This window comes from Sinocyclocheilus rhinocerous, unplaced genomic scaffold (genome assembly GCF_001515625.1).
Source record: "Sinocyclocheilus rhinocerous isolate Xijiao unplaced genomic scaffold, SAMN03320098_v1.1 scaffold711, whole genome shotgun sequence".
NCBI classification, from domain to species: Eukaryota; Metazoa; Chordata; class Actinopteri; order Cypriniformes; family Cyprinidae; genus Sinocyclocheilus; species Sinocyclocheilus rhinocerous.
The window spans coordinates 333,000-358,999 of NW_015641018.1; the positions used below are offsets into that span (position 1 = coordinate 333,000).

Genomic DNA, 26,000 nt, shown 5'->3' on the forward strand with positions numbered 1-26,000 from the left:
TATATATGAACAATAATTAAATAGGTACACAATTAAGAAAATAAGCAAATATCCTTTAGAATATTTACCTTAAAAGTAGTTTTAATAAAAATAATAATTATATTTAAAAACTCCAGAAATTATTTCATATAGCAGATGGCCTTGATACAGAATAATGTGGTTAGAAAAGTATCATATGAATAATAGTGTATAGAGCTTAGTAAGTTAGAAAGGCAAAACGACACACACACACACACACACACTTATATATATTTATGCCTCTTCATATTACTTTTCTAACCAAATCTATACTGTATTAGCAACAGAAACCACCGTCTCTCGGGGGCCAACTGGGATGTGAAATGTAGGCAAACCAAATCTCTTGCAATTTTACAGGCGTATGCTGAGGCAGTCGTGTCAAGATCTATTCCTTCTTTCTACATCGTGACATTTCAGTGACAGTAAAGCTGACAAATGCTGCATAGAGCAGCTGGAGCGGAGAATCTGCACACGCTGTCGTCACATGAATATCTAAGGGCTGAAAAATATGTGTGAGAGCAGGCACGAGTGTAGATGAGCGAATCAAAATCGGACAGATAAAGCACTTGACTTCCCCAACTGATGCTTAAATCAGAGATCCATTTCTGATCGTAGGAACACAGTTCTACTTGAGTGCAGACAGTGAGCCTAGCAAAAGGGTATTTCTTGTCCTGCTGTTGTCTGAGACGCTCAATGGTCTCCACACAGAAGACTGCCAAGACTGGGATCGCAGGCTGGAGTGGAGCAACTGTTGTTAAGGGGTACAGGGGAAAAAATACAGTCTAACGAAACAGTGAAAGGCAGATATTTATTATTTTCTCAGCAGGGTGCCCTAAAGAGACCAAGGGACTGGTTATCTGCTGAGGTAATTGGCACATGTGTAAGTGTAACTGTTAACAAGATATTTCTGCATGTACACTAGTGGCCGATGATGCGTTTCACCAAATTGCATTGCAATGGTTTGAGAATGTCTATAAACTGTCATTGTAAAAAAACAAAGACAAAGTGAAAATCCTTAAGCTAAATTTAATTGAGAAGAAATATAAGATATTATGGCTCGATTTCATAGACTGTATCTTGAAAATAACTGTATTTTGTCTTATTGCACTTGCAGATGTTTAACTTGTTTTAAATGAATGTAGATGCGATACACACACACACACACACATATACATATATATATATATATATATATATATATATACACTGAACAAAATTATAAACGCAACACTTTTGTTTTTGCCCCCATTTTTCAACTCAAAGATCCAAGACTTTTTCTACGTACACAAAAGGCCTATTTCTCTCAAATATTGTTCACAAATCTGTCTAAATCTGTGTTAGTGAGCACTTCTCCTTTGCCGACGTTCGGATCCAAGTGCAAAGCTTTATTAGTAGACATGGTAGAGACAGGCAAGGGTCAGATACTGGCAACAGGTATATGGGAGGCAAGACACAAGAATATATCCTAGGGCTAGCGTGGGTCTACGATCGGCAGTTGCTTTGGATAAAAGCATCTATAACATGGCTAAAAAAGAACAAACAAGGGCCAACCATCAACTGAAGAACACATTTTGTCATGTTGCTTCCAGTCTCAACAGTTTCATTGATTATAATGAGAACAACCTAGTTTTGACACGCTGACATGGTGTGAGGAAAAAGGGAACCGTAAGTAATGAGGAAAAAGTTTACGAGTCCCTGTGAACTTTGAGCACAAACCTTGAATTTTATTATGGGCGCCCTGTTGACCACTGCTTTCATCAGAGCGTTAGTGCCATAATGTAATTGCCGTGACTCAGCAAAATACTGCAGCTAAAGATGAAGGACTTAATGGCATGGACGTGAAGCACAGAATGTGACAAAATGAGTATAATTTGTAACTAATGCACTGCCACAAAAGCACAATGAAGGGGGAGAAGGTGGAATTAAGGCAGCAGGGTTAAAAAAAATCCGAATTAGCTTAGATGAATGCATTAGCATTTGACTAGCTGTGCTTTTAAAACTCCTTTTGTACTGGCCGACTTCATGAAAATGCATGGCTTATGAATATGGCTCGTGTTTATTTAAGGCGCTTCAGAATCACATTTGTGTTCTGTCAATGTTGTGTACCACTAAAACTTGAAACACTTCTTTCTCGAAACATCTTTATATGCCTCCAAGGACGACTTAAAAGAAAAATCATCCAATTAGCAGTTTCTCACGGCGATTATGTATGTTTACGACAGCGATGCCATTCCGTGTCTCATTGTTTTGTCATCTGGGGTTTGGTTTTCTCATTTATGACTTCTTTTTTTCGCATCTTGAGGCTTGCGTTTTGAGACGCCACTGACTTTATCGTTACTGTAGCTTTCACTCTCAACCCTTCCTTTAGTCTCTCATCTCTTGGGCTCCTAATACTTCCAAGCATCTGTCGCTGCTGTCCATGCCAAGTTGGGCTAGACCAGTCCAAACACCAGGAGCCAGCTGTTTGCATGCAAGCACCACAAATAAATGCTGGTCTGGTCCTGCCGCTACCCACAATTTCTTCATTAGTTTAACAACGCCTTAAAGGAACAGTTCAAGCAAAGACGTAAATTCTTTGAGTAAATAATTTACTCACCCTCATGTCATTCCAAAACAGTATAACTATTTTTTCTGTGTAGCATAAAGATATTTTGAGAAACATCTTGTTTTTATTTGTCTTTACAATGAAGGTCAATGGGGTCCAATGTTGGACAATGGACAAAACATTTTGAGTTCCGCAGAAGAAAGAAAGTTTGGAATGAGATGAGGGTGAGTAAATGACAACAATTTTTTCTTGAATTTAGTAACCAAGGTTATACCAAGCAGATCAGAACCTAACACCCACCTGGATAGTTATGAGGCTTACTGGGGCGTACTTTGTGGAGTGCATGTTTTACAACATAAGATGTCTACAGAGTGAGACACTCCAAAGCAAGAAGAGGAAGTGCACTCAATGATTCATAAACTTAGTGGGGTGAGTGTCTGAAGCACGTATGAAACAATCTTGCTTTGCTCGGAGGTGCCTCAAGGCCAAAAGGGCCTGGAAATGAATTACAAAAGCAAAAAAAAAAAGTTTTGTGATCCAGACAAAGACAACATTCATCGCATCATCTGTCTGGTTCTTAAACGGGAAATACTGACTTGTCCTTGATCAACCTTTAGCTGTAAAAATACATAAAAATGCAAAAAAGTAAAAATGTTCTTAAATCTGAAAACATCAGGCATGGGAGGAGGATCCCACCCTGAGAATGATAAAATATTGTCGTAAAATCAGATGCGAGATGCAAATTCAAATATTTTACATTATTACAGTGCCCATAGTCCTTTTTTTTGGACATTAAAAGGGGTCCAAATCAGGATTTATAAATTGCCTATAATATCCAGGTTTTAGCTTTGTTTTTCTGTTGAAAGTCCTTATATATCCAATATACACGTTTCTATATTGCTTTGACTGTTCTCTATATATCCCGCCTTATCGAATAGCATAATTTTTCGATTATATACAATGCCTGCATGCTATTGATCAAAGTACTTTTTAATCACTACCTTCAGTAATAGTAATACAGGATTTACATCTCACATAGTCGTATTAACAGATTACAGTGTTCACACTAAAAGCATGAACCATTGTGGCACGTGCCTTTCACCGAAATGAAAATGATGTAAAAAGCTTTGTGGGTACAGTTGCGAATGACTGGCTCTCATACCCAAACGAAAATGTATATTTATGGAAGGATTACACAAATATTCCTGTGCTTTCATCCCGGGCAGGATCATCTGTGAAGCTAATGCGTGTCAGTGGCAAATTAAGGAAACCAATTAGAAACGCATATTAGACAAAAAAACATTAGCCAAGGGAAATGAGTTTGTGAGCTAAATTAACTGAATTAAACAAAATAATATTTATTTTATAATTTTATAAGTAGAAATTAATGTTAATTTCTGCCTAAAACAGTTTTTACATTTATCAAGTTGCATAAATTGTATATATCTATGTATACCCGAATAAAAGATTCCTAATTACTATTTTGCTTCAGTTTTTACGATTAAATAGCATTAGGGACCCCCATAACATAAAAGCACAATATGTCACCCTAATATTATGTTTGTAACTTTATTAGTCACCTCAAGGGATCTTGTGCTAGTGTTAGGGTAAAATGTGAAATTGATTTGCCTGACTGCAGTGTTATGAAGTTGTTTGTCTGTTGTACTGACCTGATTAAAACTCCACAGCAAATATTATGTTCCGGTCTCCTCATTTGAATTTCAATGCAAGAGCTGCACATGGCCCATGAGTTATTCCAAATTCACCTGAACAGGGTACAAATACCAGTGTATTTGCATGCGATGTCTGCTTTGTTTTACTGCCCAAATTTTCAGGCATGGTCCAAATCAGGTAAAAGCAAAGACATAATTAGAATGAGCAAGTTCATGATAAAGAATAATAATGACTTCATCTAAATACAGCACAATGCATTTTGCGCCAATTTCATTAAGAATCCAGTTAGTCCATCTAGGACCCCAAAATGTCAAAAAAATCTGTACTCTATCCAGTAGCTGATTAGAAATCCCAAAATTATGTAGGTCGTCTGAACTATTTTATTAAGATCATTAATGTCTTTTAAAGTATAACAGTATAAAACTAAATCTATAGATTCATGTTTTGCAAGTCATAAAAAATGCAAATCATGACATCATTAAAATGAAAATTAAAATAAATGAATTTAGAAAACAATGAAATCAAAAACACTTACTAAAAAGATAAAATATTCAGTCTTATTTGTCGTGGGAACATCAACCAAAATCAGAACATCAGAACTGCTAACTTGTGAATGTGTTTTTAAAAATTATTTCAATATTAACTTAAAATATCTTAAATAAAATACAAAAAAGTTTGGGAATCCAAATTTGTTTGAACAGGCACTGCAAAAGGCTACCCCTTGGGGTCCTAGGCAGACTCAACTCAAAACATTGTTGATGTTTTTGTGCTAAAATACACTATGCTAAAGTGGTGCAACTGGTTACAGAATTTGCCCCAAAGTGTATTTAACATCGTAACATGTCTTTGCTCAATTATTAGGTCTTAATTAACGGTTAACAAATTAAAAAAAAATACACGAATAAGCTTGTCGCTTCATTCTCCTCCAGCATTTTGAGAGACAGGATTTCTGCAGTTTTCCTCAAAATCAATATTTATGATAGCTTCAGGACTGAGAATGATGTGGAACATTGCGTATTGAAGGCTCGTCTTAATTATTCCCTCATGGTAAAGAAGAAGGAGCACACAAGCCTACGCGCTCTAATTGACAAAGTGTAAAATCTCCCTCAGGTGCACGGCACAGAAACCGGTATAAAACAGGGTGTTTGTGCATTTTTCAAAGAGACTGGTTTGAAGAAGACTGCGGGATGAGACAGACTGAGACTTTATATTTGTCTCTGAGGTGTTTACGTACAGAAGAAAGAGAGCAGATTGGTGGCTTCTCGCGATCCCCGTGGAATAAACCATCTATTAGCGGTTAGAGAAGATACTGAGAGGAGCTTGGGTGTTTGTTTTGTGTTGTATTCTCTTCTCCCTCTCGCACAAGATGTTTGAAGTAGGTCAGAGATGTTGTGTCGGTAAAGTGTGGGGACCTGCGAGGACTCAGCAGGAGATTTCTTCCAGCCTTCTCACAAGGAGCAAAATAATTGAGTGATATTGAAATACTTTTTTCTTTTTCCAAGATGTCTGCAATGGTAACATACTGTACCTGATTCAAATCAAAGCCTGCATGGGTTCCTGCTTAAAGGAATAAGTTTAAAGGGATAGTTCACCCAAAAAATGACAATTCTGTCAACATTCACAGTCTCTTATGCTCATCAAGGCTGCATTGCTTGATCTAAAATACAGTAAATAAATAGTGTGAAATATTAGAATTTAAAACACTATTTGAATACATTTTAAAATGCCATTTATTCCTGTGATGGTAAAGCTGAATATTCAGCATCATTACTCCAGTCTTCAGTGTCTAATATGATGATTTGCTGCTCTTGTTTCCAGTGTTGAAAACAGTTGTGCTACTTAAAATTTTCGTGGAATAGTGATATTTTTTAAAGATTTAAATAAACATAGCCATCATAACATATTTAAATATATATAAATATATATAAAATAAAGGGTTTGGCACAACATAAGGGTGAGTAAATATAGAGAAAGATTTCATTTTTATCCTGAGGAAGAACATGTTACTCAACAGCCAACGTATTGCAGCCTCAAGGAGGAAGCAGACACTGATTAAATAAGAACAGACAAGCGAATGGCACGGGCTTGACGTACATTTATGACTCGCTCACTGTTATGTGTTTGTTGGGATAAGAAAGGGCCGAGCATAGCCTTCTTTTACTTTCTTGAATACCCAAAAAAGAAACAATCAGCTAACAAGCTAATGAGTTGTTGCATATCTGTATCATGAGACACTGGTAGGAATGAGACACGGTTCATGCAAATCATTTAGGCCTTTTTTCTAGCCTTACGAGACAGAAATGATTATTCCGATTGTATTATAATAACATTATACAATACTTTTTTTGAGTGTTCAGGAGGAGAACCAAGAAAAATGCAGCTGCAGTAAAAAGTTCTATAGCATTTACTATGGATTTATGAAATACACTGGCTATAAAAAAAACATCTGAGGTTCAATACACTTTTTCCATTGATCACTATGAATGTTTGTTCCAAAACATTTATGTTCAAAATTTTTGTTCAGAAAAATCTGTATTTTTTTTACCACACCTTAAATATATCATTGCCAGTGTGTCATGTTTTTGCCTATTGCAACTAGTCGCAGATCAGAGGAAATTTCGTGACTTTGAAATCCATTTTAAATCTACCCCAAACTACAAATACTTGTGCAATAATATACTGGTAATTACAGTGCAGTTTGTCAATTTTTCAAACATTTATTCTCTAGTATTTTCACAAAACAATGGAGAGAAGGAAAGGATGGTACTAGGAAAGGAAACAAGAATGGTAGATGTTGCAAGCCAGATTGAAACTCACATCACATGAGCAGAGCACAGCTCAATGTATTGCAGAATGAACATGACATGACCGTATTTTTAAACATTCCATCAGGAAAAAAAAAAGATATTTGATGGATCTGTAAGGATTTGATGAAAAAAAAAAAAAAGCTGCACAGAGTGCAAGACCTTTGTAATGACTCAAAGTTTAAGGTAGAGAAATGGAGCAGAGAAAAAAAACAGCACTGATTCAAATGCCCATTCACTCTTTTCATTACCTCCATTGTGTCTAACAAACTCTAGAGCAACACTATTTGGTTTTCAATGTATTTTTCTGAATGGAGTGCAGATTGCGACTGATCTGGAGCCTGTTCTGGGGACTATGGCAAGCAGGCGCTGGCCTTCTGTGGCCATCAGATGCCTTAGTGTTTCATAAAGTGATTATTAAGGGATTTGACCTCTAGCTTTTCTTCTAGCCATAATATTGTGTGACAGCCATCATCAAGTGTCTATCAAAGTAGATAGTGAAGGGCACATAGGAATTACAGTTGGGTCCTTTTGTTAAAAAATCCAATGCGATAAAGCAACAAAGTCTAAACAGTGCTGTAACTGTCCTCGAAAACAGCATTGTGTAACTAAGGCTCCTGTTTTAGCCTTGGTGTCACAACACAGGACACCTGATACTGAATACATTTGAGTAAAGGCACGTGGGACATATTTCTCGACCTTCTGCAAATCGCGGGGTTAGAATATCCCCCCGTGAGTGGAACAAGTAAACAGAGTCCCATCCATCGTACATGGATTACTTTATACATGGATCCTGTCAAGAATAAACAACCACATCAACAACTTTGTACATGGACCCTGCAAGAATAAATAACATCAGCAAAGTGTGTGGGAATTTTTCTAATACTTCACCCAAAAATGAAAATTTGCTTAAATTTTACTTGCCCTGGAGGCCATGCAAGATGTAGATTAGTTTGTTTCTTCATCGGAACAGATTTGAAGAAAATTGAATCACATGCTCACCACTGGATCCTCTGCAGTGAATGGGTGCCATCAGAATAAGAGTTCAAACAGCTGATAAAAACATCACAATAATCCAAAAGTGAAATGTTGAGTGTTTGTAATAAATCGATCATTAAGTTAAAATAGTCTTGATGGATTTGTTTCTTGCAAACACACAGCTTTTCGCAAAACAAGCCGTTGATGGAGTAATGTTGTGGATTATTGTGATGTTTGAACTCTCTTTCTGACGGCAGGCACCCATTCACTGCAGAGGTGAGCAAGTAATGCAATGCTAAATTCCTCCAAATCTGTTAAAGATAAAGAAACAAACTCATCTATATCTTGGATTGCTTGAGGGTGAGTAAAGTTTCAGCAAGTTTTCATTTTTGGGAGCACTATTCCTTTAAGTGATAATAAATTAATGTATTAATTTATTAATTGTCTCCTTAAAGTACAAAAGAGAAAGATAAAACTGGATATGAAATGGACATGGCAAGATGAGACAAAAGCAAAAACAGAGATTTGTCCCAGCCCCTTTCTTGCCCTTTTAATGTCCACTCTTTGCTTACTTCCTCCAGGCCGTTCATCTCACAGTCTCCCAGTGGACCTGAGGGAAATGGACTCTTAGTCTGCTCTCCATACATCACCTACTGACACTGATGGCCCGACTTTTGGATTCTTACATCTGATGTTTCTTTCTTAAATCAATTATTCAAGATCTCAGATTCATGTCAGAGAGCAAGCCTATTCATCATTCCTAATTGCCATGCACCACGTCGCCATTGATCAAAGCACCTCCACCTTCCTCCTCAATATTTAACGTCATTGAAAAAAAGACATGAAATAATACAAAAACTGTCACTTACTCCAAAAGCTCACTTGTGACCCTTTTATTCATTTTATTCATATTGTGGCTTCACTCAAGATAAACGTCAGCTTTTGAGGAAAGTTTATCGACATATTGTCAGAAGCTATGCATGACCGGTCATTTCAATCTGTTCTTCTCACAAATCTACTGTATCTTAAGGCTTTAAAAAAGTTGGCATAAAGTTCATGTCACAGAGACCACGTTTCTGACACTTTTATGGTGCTTTTTTGTCATTTTTGAGCTTTTCAATGCCAGAAATTTCAGTTCGGGGAGAATTACTTTTACAGCAAGCCGCACTTAGGCAGAAGGCTTCACATTTCTGTCAGTTATGCAGATACGCCAGCACCAAAACAAGCAATATTTATATATTTTAAAAAAAAATTGGGGTAACTTGTCATTATGATTAATACAATTTAAAACTAAAATTAAAAACTAAAACTAGCAAGTGGAAAAAAGTGACAATGAAAACTAAATTAAAACGACAAATTAAATACAAATAAAAACCACTACAATAACCCTGCATCAGTCAACGTGGAAATTCAAGCTTGGGTGTTTTCAACTGACCAATAACTCAAGTCAAGGAAGCCATGCTGTTCACCATATGACCTTTGCTAATATGATAGTCATGCACAAATTATTGGAAAAGTGATTATCGGAGTTTACTGTCCTGTGTATTAAACAAGCAGACAGTGTCTTGCTAATTCAGCTGTTTGTGATAAGATCCCAGCAATTGATTGCAGCTTTGGCCATGTAGAGGAACAAAAGAAGGTATAAGTGACCTCGCACTGGTATTTGATGAACCTATACAGAAGCATGTTTTCAGCCGAACTACATTAATGCTGAAGGGTCTAGAGTCAACACAAGAAAATGGAGGTCACTCCCATTCAACTGCAAACGGGAATTACACTGTGGATCTGTTTTTCTATAGTGTAAACAGCCAGTGAGTAACAGCGGTCTACAAAGAATGATGTGAGATTAGTCAGTTATTTAAATATTTTGAGCTAGCAAAAACAAGAACAATCAAAAACAGTTTCAAGTTTATCAGAATAATGTCTAAGGTCTATCAGAAAGGATGAAATGTGTGTCTGCAGCAGTCCAAAGTCCCCTGAAATACATTAACCGTTATAAAAACATAAACTGCAGCAAAACAAACATCTTCCCCGGAAATCTGTTTGATCAAGCAGTCCATTTGCATTTAACTGCAAAAAAAAAATAAAAAAGAAGAAAAAAAACCCGCTGTGCTAGTCTGAGGTAAATAATATTGGCATTACGGTGGGAAAGGCTTCGGAATAGAGTGCGAGTCTCATTTCTAATGCAAATGATTACCATCTTGTATCCATCTTCAGTACGCCCTCACCATGACCTTTCATAAAGCGCTTTTCTTTCTCTGATAGACTAGCATTTCAAAGAAGACATTTTCTTTCAAAAAGGCTGCAGAGAGCAAAGGTTGAGGGCACTCACAGATCTTGGTCTTATTCAAGGTTTCTATCGCTTTGTCTATGCCTTGCAGGTTCTTCATTTCCTGTGAGATCAGTTGTACATGGTTGAATCCACTGGTGCCAAGACTCACTGAAGCCACACTCTTACATTCAACTGGCACAGACTACCATTCAGTAAATCAGTATCTGTCTTTAACTCAGCTAAAGAAACATCTTGGCCAAATATAAAAATTCATTTCCTTACCCTCATGTCCTGTATATCATTATTCAGATGTTTTTGTCTATTCAATAGACCAAAAAACAGTCAGTGTGGTCCTTTCTTCAAAATATCTTTTATGTTCCAAAGAAGAAATGCATACAGCTTTGGAACTACATGAGGGTGAGTATAATTTTCATATTTTGGTGAATTATCCCTTTAACTAGTGTCCCAATTACCAACTCGATAAAGGGGCGGTCACACTAGACTTTGAACGTGCAAAATTTTTTCAGACGCCGCTGCGAATATGGGCGGGAGCAGGATATGACATCACGCGCCAAGGTTTCCCCTCAGTTATCACAACATGGATTCCGATGTGCTTGTACTGTGTCTTTTGCGACGGCGTTGAAAGCGTCTGGAAAGGAGAAGGCTGTGGGTTCACCCTATTCTACGGACTCGGAATGAGCGGGGACAGTTCCATTCTTTAATTCAGGAGCTTCGGCTGGATGAGGATCGCCACAAGGAGTACTTTCGGCTCTGTCATATTTTATTACCATTTTTTTAAACTATAGTGAATAAACTGTATTAATGAATGAAATATTCAAGGTGTCTGAATAAATTTTGGTTTGACTACATATACATATTACATTTTTAAGTGCTGTAGGTTTTTCCCTTTTAAATAGGTCATTTTATAAGTTCTTGAGGTGTGCAAAATTAATTTTAAAATGATTCTGAAAATATAAATATAAAATAACGAACAACATTATGTAATTTAATAATAATACACTTGTCTATAGTAATTATATTGTACTCTCTCTCTCTATATATATATATCGTCTGTTCCTGTTTCCATTGAAGATGTATTATATAAAATAGGACGCTGCACTACGGCTAAAATTAGCGCTTCCTCCATTTTTGAATTTCTGTACAGAGAGGTCACGCAGTGACGTATCGATCTTCTACTGGTCACACGTCTTCACGTGATGCGAATTCGCAGGTCAGAGTTCACCAAACTTGAACTTTGGAACGCAGCGAAATGTGAAATTTTTCGCATGAGCTTGCGTTTCCGGTCTTACGCATTCACATGCGTATGAATGGAAGTCAATGGAACGAAAAGTGCAGTGTGACCGCCCCTTAATGAAAGTAGGCGACTCCCAACTGTTTTCACTGAAATTTCATCTGGGTCTTTAAGACCCATTTATTAAGAATGGAAGGGGGTGATACATTAAATTGCCTGCAACAATTCCCTGATTTGCATTTTGGCAAATTATGGTTAAGTCTGGCAAAACAAGAGCAGCAGTACCATACAAAGATACACAATTGCAATAATCTAGAATCAAAGGGATAGTTGACACAAAAATGAAAATTGTCATTAAATTACTCACCCTCATGTCGTTCATTTAATTTTTTGATGAAATCCGAGAGCAAATCTGTATAAGTATCTACAATAAGACAAAACTGCTAGTATCTACTTGTAAGCCTTTCCAAACCTTGTTCTAGCTGACCTATAAGAAAGTAAGCTGAGAAAAAGAAGGTAATCCATACTCCTTTTTAAAACTGGCCTTACTTTCAACGGCCACTTTCAGGTTGGCCTCTCTTCATGAAGGGTTCCTGCTTGCCCAGGTCAAGGATCTTTTCATTTGAACTCCTCAGTGGTGGATCTATCCTGAAGCAACAGTGAGAACAAAAAACAACACATCTGAATGAAGCCCCTGGTATAGCAAGAAAGCATTCTCAAAAAACAAACACCACTGTAATGTAAAGCATGCAAAACTTTTGAACAGTAACAGCATTTCACTTTGTGTCACGCCAACAGAATCAAACATGAATCATGAAGAAAGCTACTTTGAACTACCTGGTATGCAACCATGAATGTACAGTAGTTGTGCAAATTAAGTTTGCCCTAAGAATTTATTCTCTATGGTATTCTTGTGCCTAGATTTGGGTGCTGCTTCAACTGAAGTAAATCAAAACTTCTTGTTTTATTAGTACAAGGTAAAAATTGTAAGTCTGAAAGAGAAAGGCCAGATGTGTCCACGTGAGCCTTCTCGGTCCCTGAGGCCCCATGCATGACTGGGGTATCTGAGAGGTGAAAATTCTGCTCAAGGATGAGAAGAATCAGCTGGAGTATCTCTCATTCTCTCTCATGAAGGAGATGAGACTGTCTCTAGAGTAAGAAGTGTTCGTTCTTTTGCTGTGCAGAACAAGGACAGAGGCTGAGCGACTATTAAATGCGGCATGGCGATCGAACAGAAAGAAGTTCCTCTCTTTCTCTATCTCGACACTGCAGCATATGCCCACAGCTACCAACGCTTGTTGCCCAACACTGTGAAAGCAAATATCCACAATTGCAGCCAGATTGACAAAGAAGCCTAGGAACAGTGCACAGTGGACAGTTGGTCTTAATGATTTCCAGTCAGTTTTCTTTCATCCAACAGAACAAAAACACATTTGACTAATGCCATCTAGATGACATCAGGAGGACGTCAATACCCTCTCTACATGATCAAATGACCACGAAGGGCCTTTTAAATACCACACCACTAAATCAGTAGACTTTTATTCTTTAGGACCCAGGCTTGATTTGATGTGCCCTTAAAGAAAACTCAATTTAAATAGCATAAACTACTCCAAATAGACTTGAAACTGGATTTTGAAGGCAATGGTGCCACATACACAACAGTGGCCATGACATTAAATCCCAGAAATCCTGAAACAGAGTTAAAACATCATGTGTAAGTGTCCAAATGTAATGGAGTGATAGGAAAGTGCAAAAAAAAAACAGAAAACCTGGTCTCTTGATGTCCTTAAGTTGTGAACACAAAGATGTGGCCAGCTCACCAAGGTCCTCCGTTTGCTTTCCGACCTGATGTCCTATTCACCGAGTCCCTGAAATAGACTCTCTTCAGGGACGTGTTTGAGCGCACGAGTATCGACTCACCAATGTTCTGATTAAAAGCAGCTTCAAGCAGTTGAAATATAAGAGGAAGTGTCTTTACCTTTATTCGTTTCTGTTTTCCTTGTTGCTCACTTCTGCTCTGCTTGAGCTTAATATAGGTTATTACAGTGAAAATGAGAAATTAGGCAAAATGCATTTTGCTCCTTTAATGCACTCTTAATGGGTCTAGCATAGATTGCAAGTGTGGCCCGGGGCTCTCTTGCATTCTATGAATATGTTTTCATGATATAAAGCTGGTATTAAACAATGGATTATTCAGACTCACTCTTGAGTGATGCCACTTGTATGCTACACATCACATTTTGCATCATGCTGTTTGTTTTATCTTTATTATAAACTCCTGCATGATTGTTCATAATTTAGAATACAAATAATTTTCAATTCTAGATTCTTGACTTACAGTGGTAGTTCAACAAAAAAGAAAAAAAATCCCCCACCCTTTTACCCACCCTCAAGTCCTTTATTATTATTATTGACTTTTTATTACTATATATTAATACACTGGAATCAATTTATTTAAATGCATAAATTTGAAGCTAAACATTTTCAACTAAATAGTATTTTGATACAGCTAAAATACATTTTGTACATGTTTTATTGTGTGTTTGTTTGTTTTTTCTATCTAAATGTGGTCTATGTGACTCATGTCCTATATTTCATATCTTCTAAAACAGAAAAAAATTAAGTCTTTATTCCTCCATAGCTCTCCTTTCCACATTCATGATAGTTCATCAGCGAAACAGAGAGAAATAAAGTCAAATCTGTTCAAGTCGATCCTGTACACAAAATCTGTCTGAATGATTCACAGTTTCGCAGTGATCCAAACAGTAACCGGTTTCCCACTGGAAAAAAAAAAATAACAATAATAATAACTTCAATCTGTTCATCACACAAACCTATTATTGTATGGCATATAATATACAGGTGCATCTCAATAAATTAGGATGTCGTGGAAAAGTTCATTTATTTCAGTAATTCAACTCAAATTGGGTCATACAGTATGAGCTAATTTATTAATGAGAAAATAATGACAATTTCTATTTTTGGATTAATTTTTCCTACAAATGCAAATGTACTCAAATGTTCAAATTTGTATTTCAGAGATGAACTTTCTCTCAACCAGCAAAGCATGTTTGTTCTGTGTCTAAGGATGTTAGCGGGAATGCTCAGAGCGCTCTCAGATGAATCAAAATCAAGAGGACTAGTGTAATTCAAGTGAACCTGAACAACCCTGTCAGACGCACAGACTGCGAGATGGGTCCGCTCTGGCAGTCACATACATAGACACACAGACACAGAGGTGACACAAATTCTACATCAGTCCTCCTCGACCCCTGTCAGGTAGAAGTCGAAATTCTCGATGACTGATGAGACAGTCGCACATGGTGCCCACGATAAAGTAAGTTGTCAATCTAGGACGGGTGTCCTCTGCCAGAACTTTCACCTTCTTACCCCCTTGAAAGAAATGGCAAAACTGGTCGGCCTGTCACCTTACGTGTTATCATCAAATAAATGTTGCAGTCATGTGATTGCTGCTTATGTCTGGCTTAAAAAAAGGTCTAGAGCTTGTGGTGGAAGGAAGGACAGAGCGAGTTTATGAGTCTCTCCAAATGTCAGTTGTAGTTACATGCCATTTAGCAGCTGCTTTTTAATCAAAGTGACTTACAGTACATTAATTGCTGGGACAGTAGCCCTGAAGCTAGTGCTCACTTCTAGGTCAAAATGCTGAAAAGGCCGGATGGAATATGCAATTTCTTGGTTAGGAGCCCATCTTCTTAACCATTACACAAAACACTTGATGACAAGGACACATTAAATTGATCAAAAGTGACAGTAAAGACATTTATGATGTTACAGAATATTTCTATATCAAAGTTTAATTTCAAATAACGTTCAACTTTCTATTTATCAAAAAATTCTGAAAAAAAAAAAAAAAGTCTCAGTTTCCAAAAACATTTTCAGCAGGGTAACTGTTTTCAGGTCTGATAATAATATCAAATGTTTCTCTGAGCATCTAATAATCACATTAGAATGATTTCTGAAGGATTATGTAACACTGAAGATATAGCTTTGTCATTACTGGAATAAATTACATTTTAAAATATATAGAAACAGCTATTTTAAATTGTAAAAAATATACCAATATTAATAATATATTATTTTCCATTTTGTCCATCAAACAAATGCAGCCCTGTTGAGCATAAGAGACTTCATTGTACTAGGTATCATGCTACATTAACTTAAAGTTAAAACCAAGTTAACTTAAAGTTAATATGGGAAAATGGACCAACAATATTGACGAATGCACATTTTTGTCCAATTTTTTGTTTTTCTAATCATATACTATAATAATTATTTACTTCAGTCCTTTAATAATTTCATTATTTAACTAGCAATTTTGTCTAATTCAATAAAAATGACAGTATTTCTCTCATGGGAAATGAGAAATTGTCCATTCACTTCTCTTTTATTTGGTTAATTTTCCGCTTTCTTACTGGATTTTCCCATATCCTTCAGGTTTTACGTCATCTGCGTGCAAGTAAAAGTTAGCATGCTGTTTTGGTTTCATTAGATGCTAATGGACGGGACAAGCCTGTAACCTCTTTATTCTGTTCCTAAAACTTCAGTCGCTCTCACTCATTCGCTAATGCATTAGCTGCTAAATCGACAAGACTCAAACAGAGTGAATCTTAAATGGATTCCAGCCATTAATTGGATCCAAGGAACAGGAAACACACAATTAGAGGTGTGCATGCACAAGTAGGTCATGCACACACAAATCCATGCTGTGGTTTTCCAGACGATGTTCCCTTCAGATTACTGTCTGGCTGAATATCAGTGTTGCCATTATAATCAACAGTGCAGCCATTACAAGCATTTTAATTAATTGCATTCCCACTACCACAAAACCCACTATCTTTCCACACCTCACTGCCTTTAACTTAATCCGGTCAACACATACTGACAATGCTCTCAAGTCTGTTCTCGTCCACAACCGCAGATTGCTCTGCAGAAAAGGATTTCAAGTATGAAAGTTCCTCCAGATCAATTGCTTTACTAATCCTGAAAACTGTATGCAACAACTAATTATGAAGCAAATCCCTCAATCTAACTAAATTGTTGATGGCTTTTAATATTACTTAACATCATGTCTACATTGGAAGCATAACATATCAGCTGACATCATACCAACTCAATAAGGAATGAGTAAAACTAAAAAAAGAAAACATAATTCGTAAAATGTATTAATATTTGAGCTTTCAATAAACAACAGAATAGCACTGATTATATAAACATAAAATTATTAGCTACTCACCACCAAGGAACATTGCAGTTCTTCAAATGTGCAATAAGTTAATCTTCCATACCATGCTAATCATGCTTATGCACCAACATAGTACAAGCCTGATCAATAAAACTCTTGCAAACATTACTTACGGTAGAATATCTTAAACTGTGAGACATAAAATAGGTCAGGAACAAAAAAAACTTAGTCATCGCTGTCTTAAACGCAACAAGCAAAGGACTGGAGATAAATCAAAGTCTCTGACGTGACATCTACAGTAGGTAAACTCCCTAATGAATACCCTTGCAGCTTCAGTGCCCACAGGTGATGCTAAAGCAACTACAGTGCCCTCTACTAATATTGGCAGCCTTGGTAAATATAAGCAAAGGCGGCTTTCATTGAAGTAAAACAATGGAAAGTGGGGGAAACTCACATTGTGAAATAAATGTTTTTCTCCAATGCAGCAAAATGGCCACAATTATTGTCACCCCTAGAAATTCTTGAGAGTAAAATATCTCTGAAGTATATTCCCATTCATTTTTTTTAGCACACCAGGGAACACAACTTGAGGAACACAAAGGCCAAATTCCTTTAATCACCCATCCCATCACCAAAGTAAAACCAAAGAATATAGTTCTGATGTGCAGAACAAGATTGTTACTGACTTACTTTCAGTTTATGCATGGTGTGCCCACAAAAAATGCAACGTTCCTTAACCATATGGCTTTTCAAGCTACTAATAAAGAAAATGTTACTTCAGTCATGTTGCTGTAGTTATGATTTAAGCTGACTAGTTACACACACACAAAAAACGAAATCGTGCATTGGTCAAATTTCTGAAAAAAAAAAAAACGAGATTTTTATTTGGCACTCAGCGGGTGTTGCAGTGCATCAGTCCAAAAGAAGTAAAATAAAAATCGCCCAGCCATAAAATAAAGTGTCTCACACGGCTCCGGGGGGTGAACAAAGGCCTCCTGTAGCGAATCGATGCATGTTTGTAAGAAAAATATCCATATTCAAAACGTAATAATCACTTTATTCTAGCTTGCGCCAACAGTTGTACACTGGGGCAGTTCCGGGCTGATGACGTATGAGTTCAGCGTTGCGCATGCGCCGGTGAGTCTCGTGAAAACCAACGGTTGTTAACAGGAGCAAAGGAAGCAAAGTTTCCTTACTTTAGCAAAGGAAAACCAGTCTCCTCTTGGCTTATATCGAAATACTCCGACATTCTTCTTTACAAATCCTCGTTTTGTACTTCTAATTAGTGACCATTGTTTTGTTTTGATCTCTCCCCTGCGCTTCCGCGTTCGTCACTTCTGAGCTGCGCATGCGCAACGCCGACGTCTTACGTCATGCTCCCAGAGCTGCTTCCGTTTACAACAGTGAGTGCAAGCTAGATTAAATTGATTATTACGTTTTAAATATGGTTATTTTTCTAACAAAAACGTTTCGCTACAGGAGGACTTTGTTCACCCCCCGGAGCTGTGTGAGACACTTTTTATTAAGGATGGGCGCTTTTTATTTAACTTCTTTTGGACTGATGCATGCAACACACGCTGGGTGCCTTTAAACAGCTTGAAAGATCAAAGACAATTTTTAATATAACTCCGACTGAATTCGTCTGAACGAAGAAATTCATATACACCTAGGATGACATGAGGGCGAGTACTTTATGGGCTAATTTTCATTTTTGGGTGAACTAACCCTTTAAAGCCTTGTCATTCCAAACATGCATGCCTTTCTGCTGCGGAACACAAAAGAAGATATTTTGAATATTGGTAATCAACCTGTTTTATTGACCACACGTTCCCAATGTATGAACAGCAAACAAAGGACTGGAGCTATCTCTTTAAATGATTAGCTAAAGCTAGTGTTTTATGTCGCGACATGATGCACACACCTGCCTTGTAAGAGTAGTATGTCCAAATTCTTACCATATTCATAAAACAGCAAGACTCTGAAGTGGACACTCCCAAGAGCCCACAGAAGAGGAGTTATGAATGGCAGTGCTGTAAAACATCCAGATTTCATTCATACTAAGCACCTTCATACTATATTATACTTTTTAAACAGTTCATCATCAAATGTAGCACCTCACACAGTAAGCAATTTTGAATGCAGCTGGTGTAGATAGCACTAGGAAGCTGAACATTTGAGAGGGTAATATTGGAAATAATTTCAGTATTGCAAATAACAATCTTGAGACAAAATTATGTAACAAAATTAATAAACAAATAAATAAATTAGGAAAAAAAACTATCAGCATGAGGGGAAAATATATATTTATTATATAATAAATAATTATTAAATCATTCTTACTGCACAGGTTCCTGTTGTGTGTTTCCTAGTGCAGAATTGTATGGTGTCAATTTTGTGGTGAATTTAACATGAGAAAGAAAGGTGAATGTCTGAATTTGATGCAAATCTTAGCGCTGATTAAGGTGCAAATTAAAAGGGGAACTGAAGATTCATACTGTTTAAACATCCGTCACTGAATGTTAATACGCACAATTTGATATAATACCCCTATATGTACCTGCTGCAAATTTAGTAAGCAGTAAATCTACTAATTTCCTAAACTTTCACATTTTTTAAAAATGTAAATAAATAAAAAATATTTTATATTTAAAATAAAATAAACCGTTCCCCCCTTAGTGTATTAGACCGTACCAAATCTGAATGAACAAATTAACATGTAAACAAATAGGTTTACAAAATAAGTGTGCTTCAGTGGTGTGAAAAAGTGTTGGCCCCCTTCCTGATTTCTTATTTTTTTGCATGTTTGTCACACTTTAATGTTTCAGATCATCAAACAAATTTAAATGTTAGAAAAAGATAACACAAGTGAACACAACATGCAGTTTTTAAATGAAGGTTTTTATTATTAAGGGAAAACAAAATCCAAAACTACATGACCCTGTGTGAAGAAGTGTTTGCCCCCCTCTTAAAACTGCGGTTTATCACACCTGAGTTCAATTTCTCTAGCCACACCCAGGCCTGATTACTGCCACACCTGTTCGCAATCAAGAAATCTCTTAAATAGGAACTGCCTGACAAAGTGAAGTAGACGACGAGGGCGCTTGGTGACACTAGGGTGTGACTGGAGCAGAGATGGAAGGAAGTGACGTAGGATCAGGAAGTGAGCTGGACATAGAGGATGAATGTATTGGCGGGGAGAAAGGAGGTAAAAATGGAAATTGGAACATAGTAGAAAATCGGAAAAGGAAAAAAAAATGGAATCAACTTTCTGGTTCGGAAAGTGAAAGGGAAAGACAACAGGAGAAAAGGAAAAAGGAAGAGTTTAAGGTAATGATACATTTCTTGTCCGATAATATGAATGCATTGAACCCACTGAAAATAACTAAAGCGATCAAAGAAGAGATCGGGAAAATCGAACATGCGAAAATGTTACGGAATGGAAAGTTGCTACTTTTTTGTAAAGATAGCAGACAACAAAAACAGGTACTAGGCTTAAAGACATTAGCAGGGAAAAAAATTTCGTGTACACTGTTGGAAGAGAAGAAATGGATGAAGGGAGTAATAACAGGGGTCCCAACAGATGTATCAGAAGACACAATCAAGAGAAGTTTATCAGGAGCAAAAGTGGTAGGGGTCAAACGTCTGAAATATGTTAGAGATAAAGAAAAGCTGGATAGCTTATCTGTAATGGTGCAGTTTGATGAGGAAAGATTACCAGAAAGAGTATACATAATAGGTTAGTTTCTCATATTTAAGTGTGACATATGTACAGTAATGACAGTGCGCTACATACTGTATAAGCAAAACAGTATAAGAGGGAAACAACATCAACACCATTCCATTAAGGCTGACTTCTGTTTCGCATGTGACCACACAATGCTTTTGACATTTATCACCATCATAAACTACAGTGTGTGTGCGTGACCTGCGCTCTCATGGGTTTCAATAATAGGTTATACATTGTTCTTTTAGAAAAGAGCCTTTCTATTGTGTGAAAAGCCTTTCAGATGTGCTTGGCAGGTCACAGTAAATGGAAGGAATGGCAGCCCTCATCAGAAGATGGGGGAAATGATATCATGTCCATGTTGTGGACTGGAAATAAAAGTGTATTCAGAGTGTTCTCGCTCTCACTTTCTTGCCTACACTGTCAGTCAATCCTTATCCTTAGCTGAATGATTCCAATGGCTTTGGACTGCTCACTGGAAAGTAAAAGCGTATGTCTGAATTTATGATCAGTAACTTAATATAGAGACAAATATAGAATGTATGCATACTGTATGTCCTTTGGGTGTCTTTTAAACAGATTATCAATTGTCAAAACACAAAACTATGGAAGCCCATTTCCACCATGGAATAAAAAATGAACAAGGTAACTGTGAACTTTTATCTCACAATTCAGACTTCTTTCTTGCAATACTGATTTTATATTCGGCCTTTTTTCATGCAATACTGAACAATTTTATTTTTTTCGCAATTCTAAGAGAAAAAAAAAATCTGAATTGCAAGAAAAACTCTCGTAATTCCAAGTTCACAGCTCGCAATTCTATATCTTGCAATTTATATCTTGAAATTCTGACTTTTTTCTCTGAATTCTGAGTTTACACCTAGCAATTCAGTTCTTTTGCATCTGCCAGAGTTAAAAAAAAAAAATGTAAATAAAAGAATTTAATTGTGACTTTTTATCTCACAATTCTGAGTTTCTCAAAATTCAGACTTTTTTCTTAGAATAGAGAGAAAAAAGTCCGAATTGTGAGATTGCAATTACCTTTTTTATTTATTGTTCTGTGACAAAAACAAGATTTCATAAAAAAATAAAAATAAACATCTGAAATTTAGGTCATGAAAACTTTATTTTCCTCTCTCTTGCTGAGCTAGTGTGTCATGATACTTTTCATTTTACTTTTTTTAACATGCAAAAAAGATAGTATACATGCACACTTAACTTTAATATAATTAGTATTTTTTAAAGCACCAGATGTGGAGTCATATGTTACACTTCTAGTTTTATCAACTGCATCAAGCTTAAAGGGATAGTTCACCCAAAAATGAAAATTCTGTCATTAATTACTCACCCTCATGTCGTTCCAAACCCGTAAGACCTTCGTTCATCTTCATAACACAAATTAAGATATTTTTGATGAAATCTGAGAGGCATCGCAAAAGTGAAGTTGAGCCACTGATGTCACATGGACTGTTTTACCGATGTCCTTACTACGTTTCTGGACCTGGGAACATTACAGTTGTGTTGCTGTCTATGGAGGGTCAGAGAGCTCTCAGATTTCATCAAAAATATCTTAATTTGTGTTCCGAAGATGAACGAAGGTCTTGCGGGTTTGGAACGACATGAGGGCGAGTAATTAATGACAGAATTTTCATTTTGGGGTGAACTAACCCTTTAAGGTAAAGTATTTGTATGATTATGTTATACAGAGCATTTAAATGCTGAATTTTTAAACAACTGACTACATTTATATGATCTGCAATAAAGTAATAATGTCTACTGGTCTCGTAAAGAATGAGGATTTTCCATTCAAACAGCATTTTCTAATTACCCTCAACCTAATAAAGTCAAATTCAGAATATGAATAATCAAATTAAGATATGCAGTATTCCAATTTCAGTCGCATTACCTAAGACACGCAGAATGTGGCTCCCCACATTCTGTGGCATTTTGCACAATACGGCAAACAAACCACAGCAATTTATCTGCATAATTAATGACGCAAAACAAAAAATGAAGCTCAGTCTGAAAATTTTTGGATTACTGCTGTACAGAGCCACTGATTTGTGCTACTCCAGTTTCTGTTCATTTTCAGCATTCATTTTTTGCATTATTGATCCCATTTGAAAAACACTGCCTTCTAATATCAATAAAACAAGCCTCTGGTTATGTTTTAAATACAAACCTCCATCTTTGCCATATGCTTCAATACTGTTATCCAATGTATTCTTTCATTTTTTGTTTTTCCTTCATTGTAACAACATATGTTTTTTTTTTACCTGTACTCAGAAGCACCAGAAAATTAGTACCAGGACTTACAAAGGACTTCATGACATGGCAAATAGGCTACTTCATTCGCAGATTTTAATTAGGTGATGCTTACATTATTAGTAAACAACTGTTAGTAGTCCTGTCATGTTTCTTTGGGTCTGGAAGCTTCAGGTTTGGATGCATCAACAGGCTGCTGAAGTCGGTCTGAAGAGCGTTGCCAGATAAAAATGATGCATTTCGGATTATATGATAATACTGACTTTACAAAGTGTTCACACGTTATTTAGATGTTCGTAGGAGTTATTAGATGCAAATATATTTCCCTAATTTCGAAGGAAATTGAATTAGGCTTCTTGTCATCCAGTTCAAATCTGATTCTCTTTATCTGCACTAATATGTTTTGCAGGCTGTTGTTAGAGGGTAAATGACGGGAATCTCGTTTGTTTTTTTTTCCCGAATCTATTAAGTTATTTAGAAATACAATAAAAATGTGATTTTAAAAAATTGACTTCAATACAGCATTCGAAAATGGACAAGTCACTCTGATTTATTAGGTGTTGTATCTGCCTGGAGAAAAAAAAAAAAAGAAATCATGAAAAAGATGAACATTTTGGAAAATATTTGTCACTTGTGATATTTTATTACTATTTCATTAAAAAGTTAAGTGGTTTTATTTTAAAACATTACTAATATTTGAAATATTATGAAAAATCAACTCAATTTTGAACACCAAGTTGGTGTGGTTAGGGTTGTCAACCTGCAGGAAGTAATTTCATTGTGTTGTCATTAGTGGTCGACCGATATATCGGCCGATATTTGGCATTTTTTAAATATCGGTAATAAGATAAGTTTTCCTGTTTGGCGTTCAAGGCGGGACTTTTATTTTGACGGCGCTGAGAGCGGCAGCGCCTGAGCACACAGTGCTCACATTCTCACTCTTGTTTGCTGTCGTCGTTAACAGTTCTGTCTAATACGGACAGAAATATGTCTAATAATCAGATAGAACTGTTAAAAAAAGTAATTAAAATGTATACAAAAAGTATTATAACGATTGCTTTTATATTATTAGTAATAGAAAGGCAAACATTATAATACTTTCTTTTCAAGTTATTTGTAAATTTCTTAAATATTAATTAAAATAAATAAAATTATATCGGCTTTATATCGGCCACCCTGCTTTCCAAGATATCGGCATCGGCTGTCAAAAAAACCAATATCGGTCGACCACTAGTTGTCATGTGACAAGAGAACCACAAATCACAAAGAGGACCCCTTTAGACCCTAATGACCCTGTGTAAAAGTCATTACATAAAAAATGCATGTATGTCCAGTAACTTTATGAAAAACCTCTTAATATTCATGACTATTCATGATATTTGTATCATGAATTATGTATTTATATTACATATATTATGTATAAAATTAGTATTTTTACCATAAAATGTTAATTTTGGTAATTTTACTGCATTTTTAAGCCTTTTTTTTTTTTTAATTGAAGTCCTTCAACCAAAACGTTTGTAGAGCATGCAGTTTTTATTTATTTATTTACTTTTAAATGTATGAAATCAACATGCATACAGAATTACTCATTTTGATCATACTTATTTGTCATTGACCCCCAAAAACAGTCTGCAGGTCATATTTTAAACCCTATAAAACAGATAATCAGTACAGTTTATATTTGATTATGCTATATTTCCTATGCTTCGTAATCCCACATTGTGATATGAAAAAGAAATAAATTTCACTGCTTTACATTACATAGCATTTCCTCATTTTTAAGTCGCTTTGGATAAAAGCGTCTGCTAAATGACTAAATGTTAGGCTACTTTGAGACTTAAATTATTCTTTCATATTATTCATAACATGTAATACACATACAATATTCAATATAAAATCATATTTTCAAATTGTACAATAATGTTGCACTGTCAGAGTCTAGCAGTGACTGATTAGGTATTCACACACACAATGGGCAACAAATATGATATTAGAGTAAACATTTTGGACAGGAACAGAAGGTCACGACTACAGCCAATTTTCCTAGACTTCAGCACGTAACTAATTAATATTCATGAATCAATCATTGGCTATAGAAGAACAGATTTGTAAATTTACGCCACGTGTAGATATGCTTGAGCTGTTTGGCCTTGTAGTCTTATCACACCGATTCAACACTGGCTTATCGCCATGCCATTCATAACAAACTTACATTAGCCAGTTTCCTTTCAAAACAGTAGCCTAACGATTCAGTCATATTATCTTTGATACCATGTAGTTGATTGACTACCATATTCATTGTATTTAAATGGTATGTCAGGGTACACGTTCAGACAGGTAATGTCAAAGTTGTTGCAGTGTTTTCGTGTAATACTGATACTCTTTTAGTCAAATTAACAGGCCTATCTTTACCTGGTTAGTTTCGCAGAGTCGTTCACAAGCTCCACGTGCAGGTGTTCAAAAGAAACGAAGGCCTTCTTTATCGACAGGACGATGTCGACGGCTGCTTCCATCTATTGTAGATGAATATCGATTTCATTCAACGATGTTTTCGCTCTCTGTTTTGAAGTATCACGTCCCAGTTTGACTGAGAGGAAAACGGCTCCAAACAATCCAAGCGCTTGAACTGACTGAATCGCTAACTGATTCAGACTATTGAATAAAGCGATTCACGCAAAATAACCGACTCAGTAGAGTGATTCATTGTTCACTGACAAACAAACAAACAAATACTGGGAACGAGACGTGATTGCTGAAAAAAATGAGGGAAAATGTGGTTGATCCAGACTAGTATTATGCTGAAAAATTCTGAGTTTACATCTCGCAATACTAAATTTCATTTGAATTCTGAGTTCACATTTGGCAATTATTATTATTATTATTATTATTATTATTATTATTATTATTATTATTATTATTATTTTGCCTCAGAATAAAATATAGGTAGCCTATAAATAAATAAATACCGTAATTGCGACTTTTTAATCTCACAATTCTGACTTTTTTGTCGCAATTGCAGGTGTAGCCTATATGTCACAATTATATTTTACAATTCAGAATTGTGAGATAAAAAGTAGCAATTTTTAATTTTTTAACTCATATCCATCTTTTGCACTTGCATTACATTATTGTTGTTGCCAGATTCTCAAACTAACAAATTACAGCTAAACAGATGTTAAGGTGAAAAGTATGGGGGACCCTGGCTGGAACTCCTACCTGTAGCCTACACTTCAGCAACTTTCTATAAAATCTTCTGCAG

The 26,000-nt window shown here is 36.1% G+C and overlaps 1 protein-coding gene across 4 annotated transcripts in view; it reads right to left on the reverse strand.

Annotated features, from left to right (window-relative positions):
* The window catches only part of tafa1b (TAFA chemokine like family member 1b), a 196,691-nt gene extending 171,335 nt beyond the window's left edge, over positions 1-25,356 (reverse strand). For 3 of the 4 annotated variants that reach the window (XR_001641499.1, XR_001641498.1, XM_016570003.1), the window contains exon 1: positions 25,154-25,356. The gene's annotated coding sequence lies outside the window, so the exon portion shown is untranslated. Of the gene's footprint in view, positions 1-12,092; positions 12,192-25,153 lie in introns of all 4 variants that reach the window. The other variant, XR_001641500.1, reaches the window with a different exon arrangement.
* Positions 25,357-26,000: the final 644 nt, after the last annotated feature.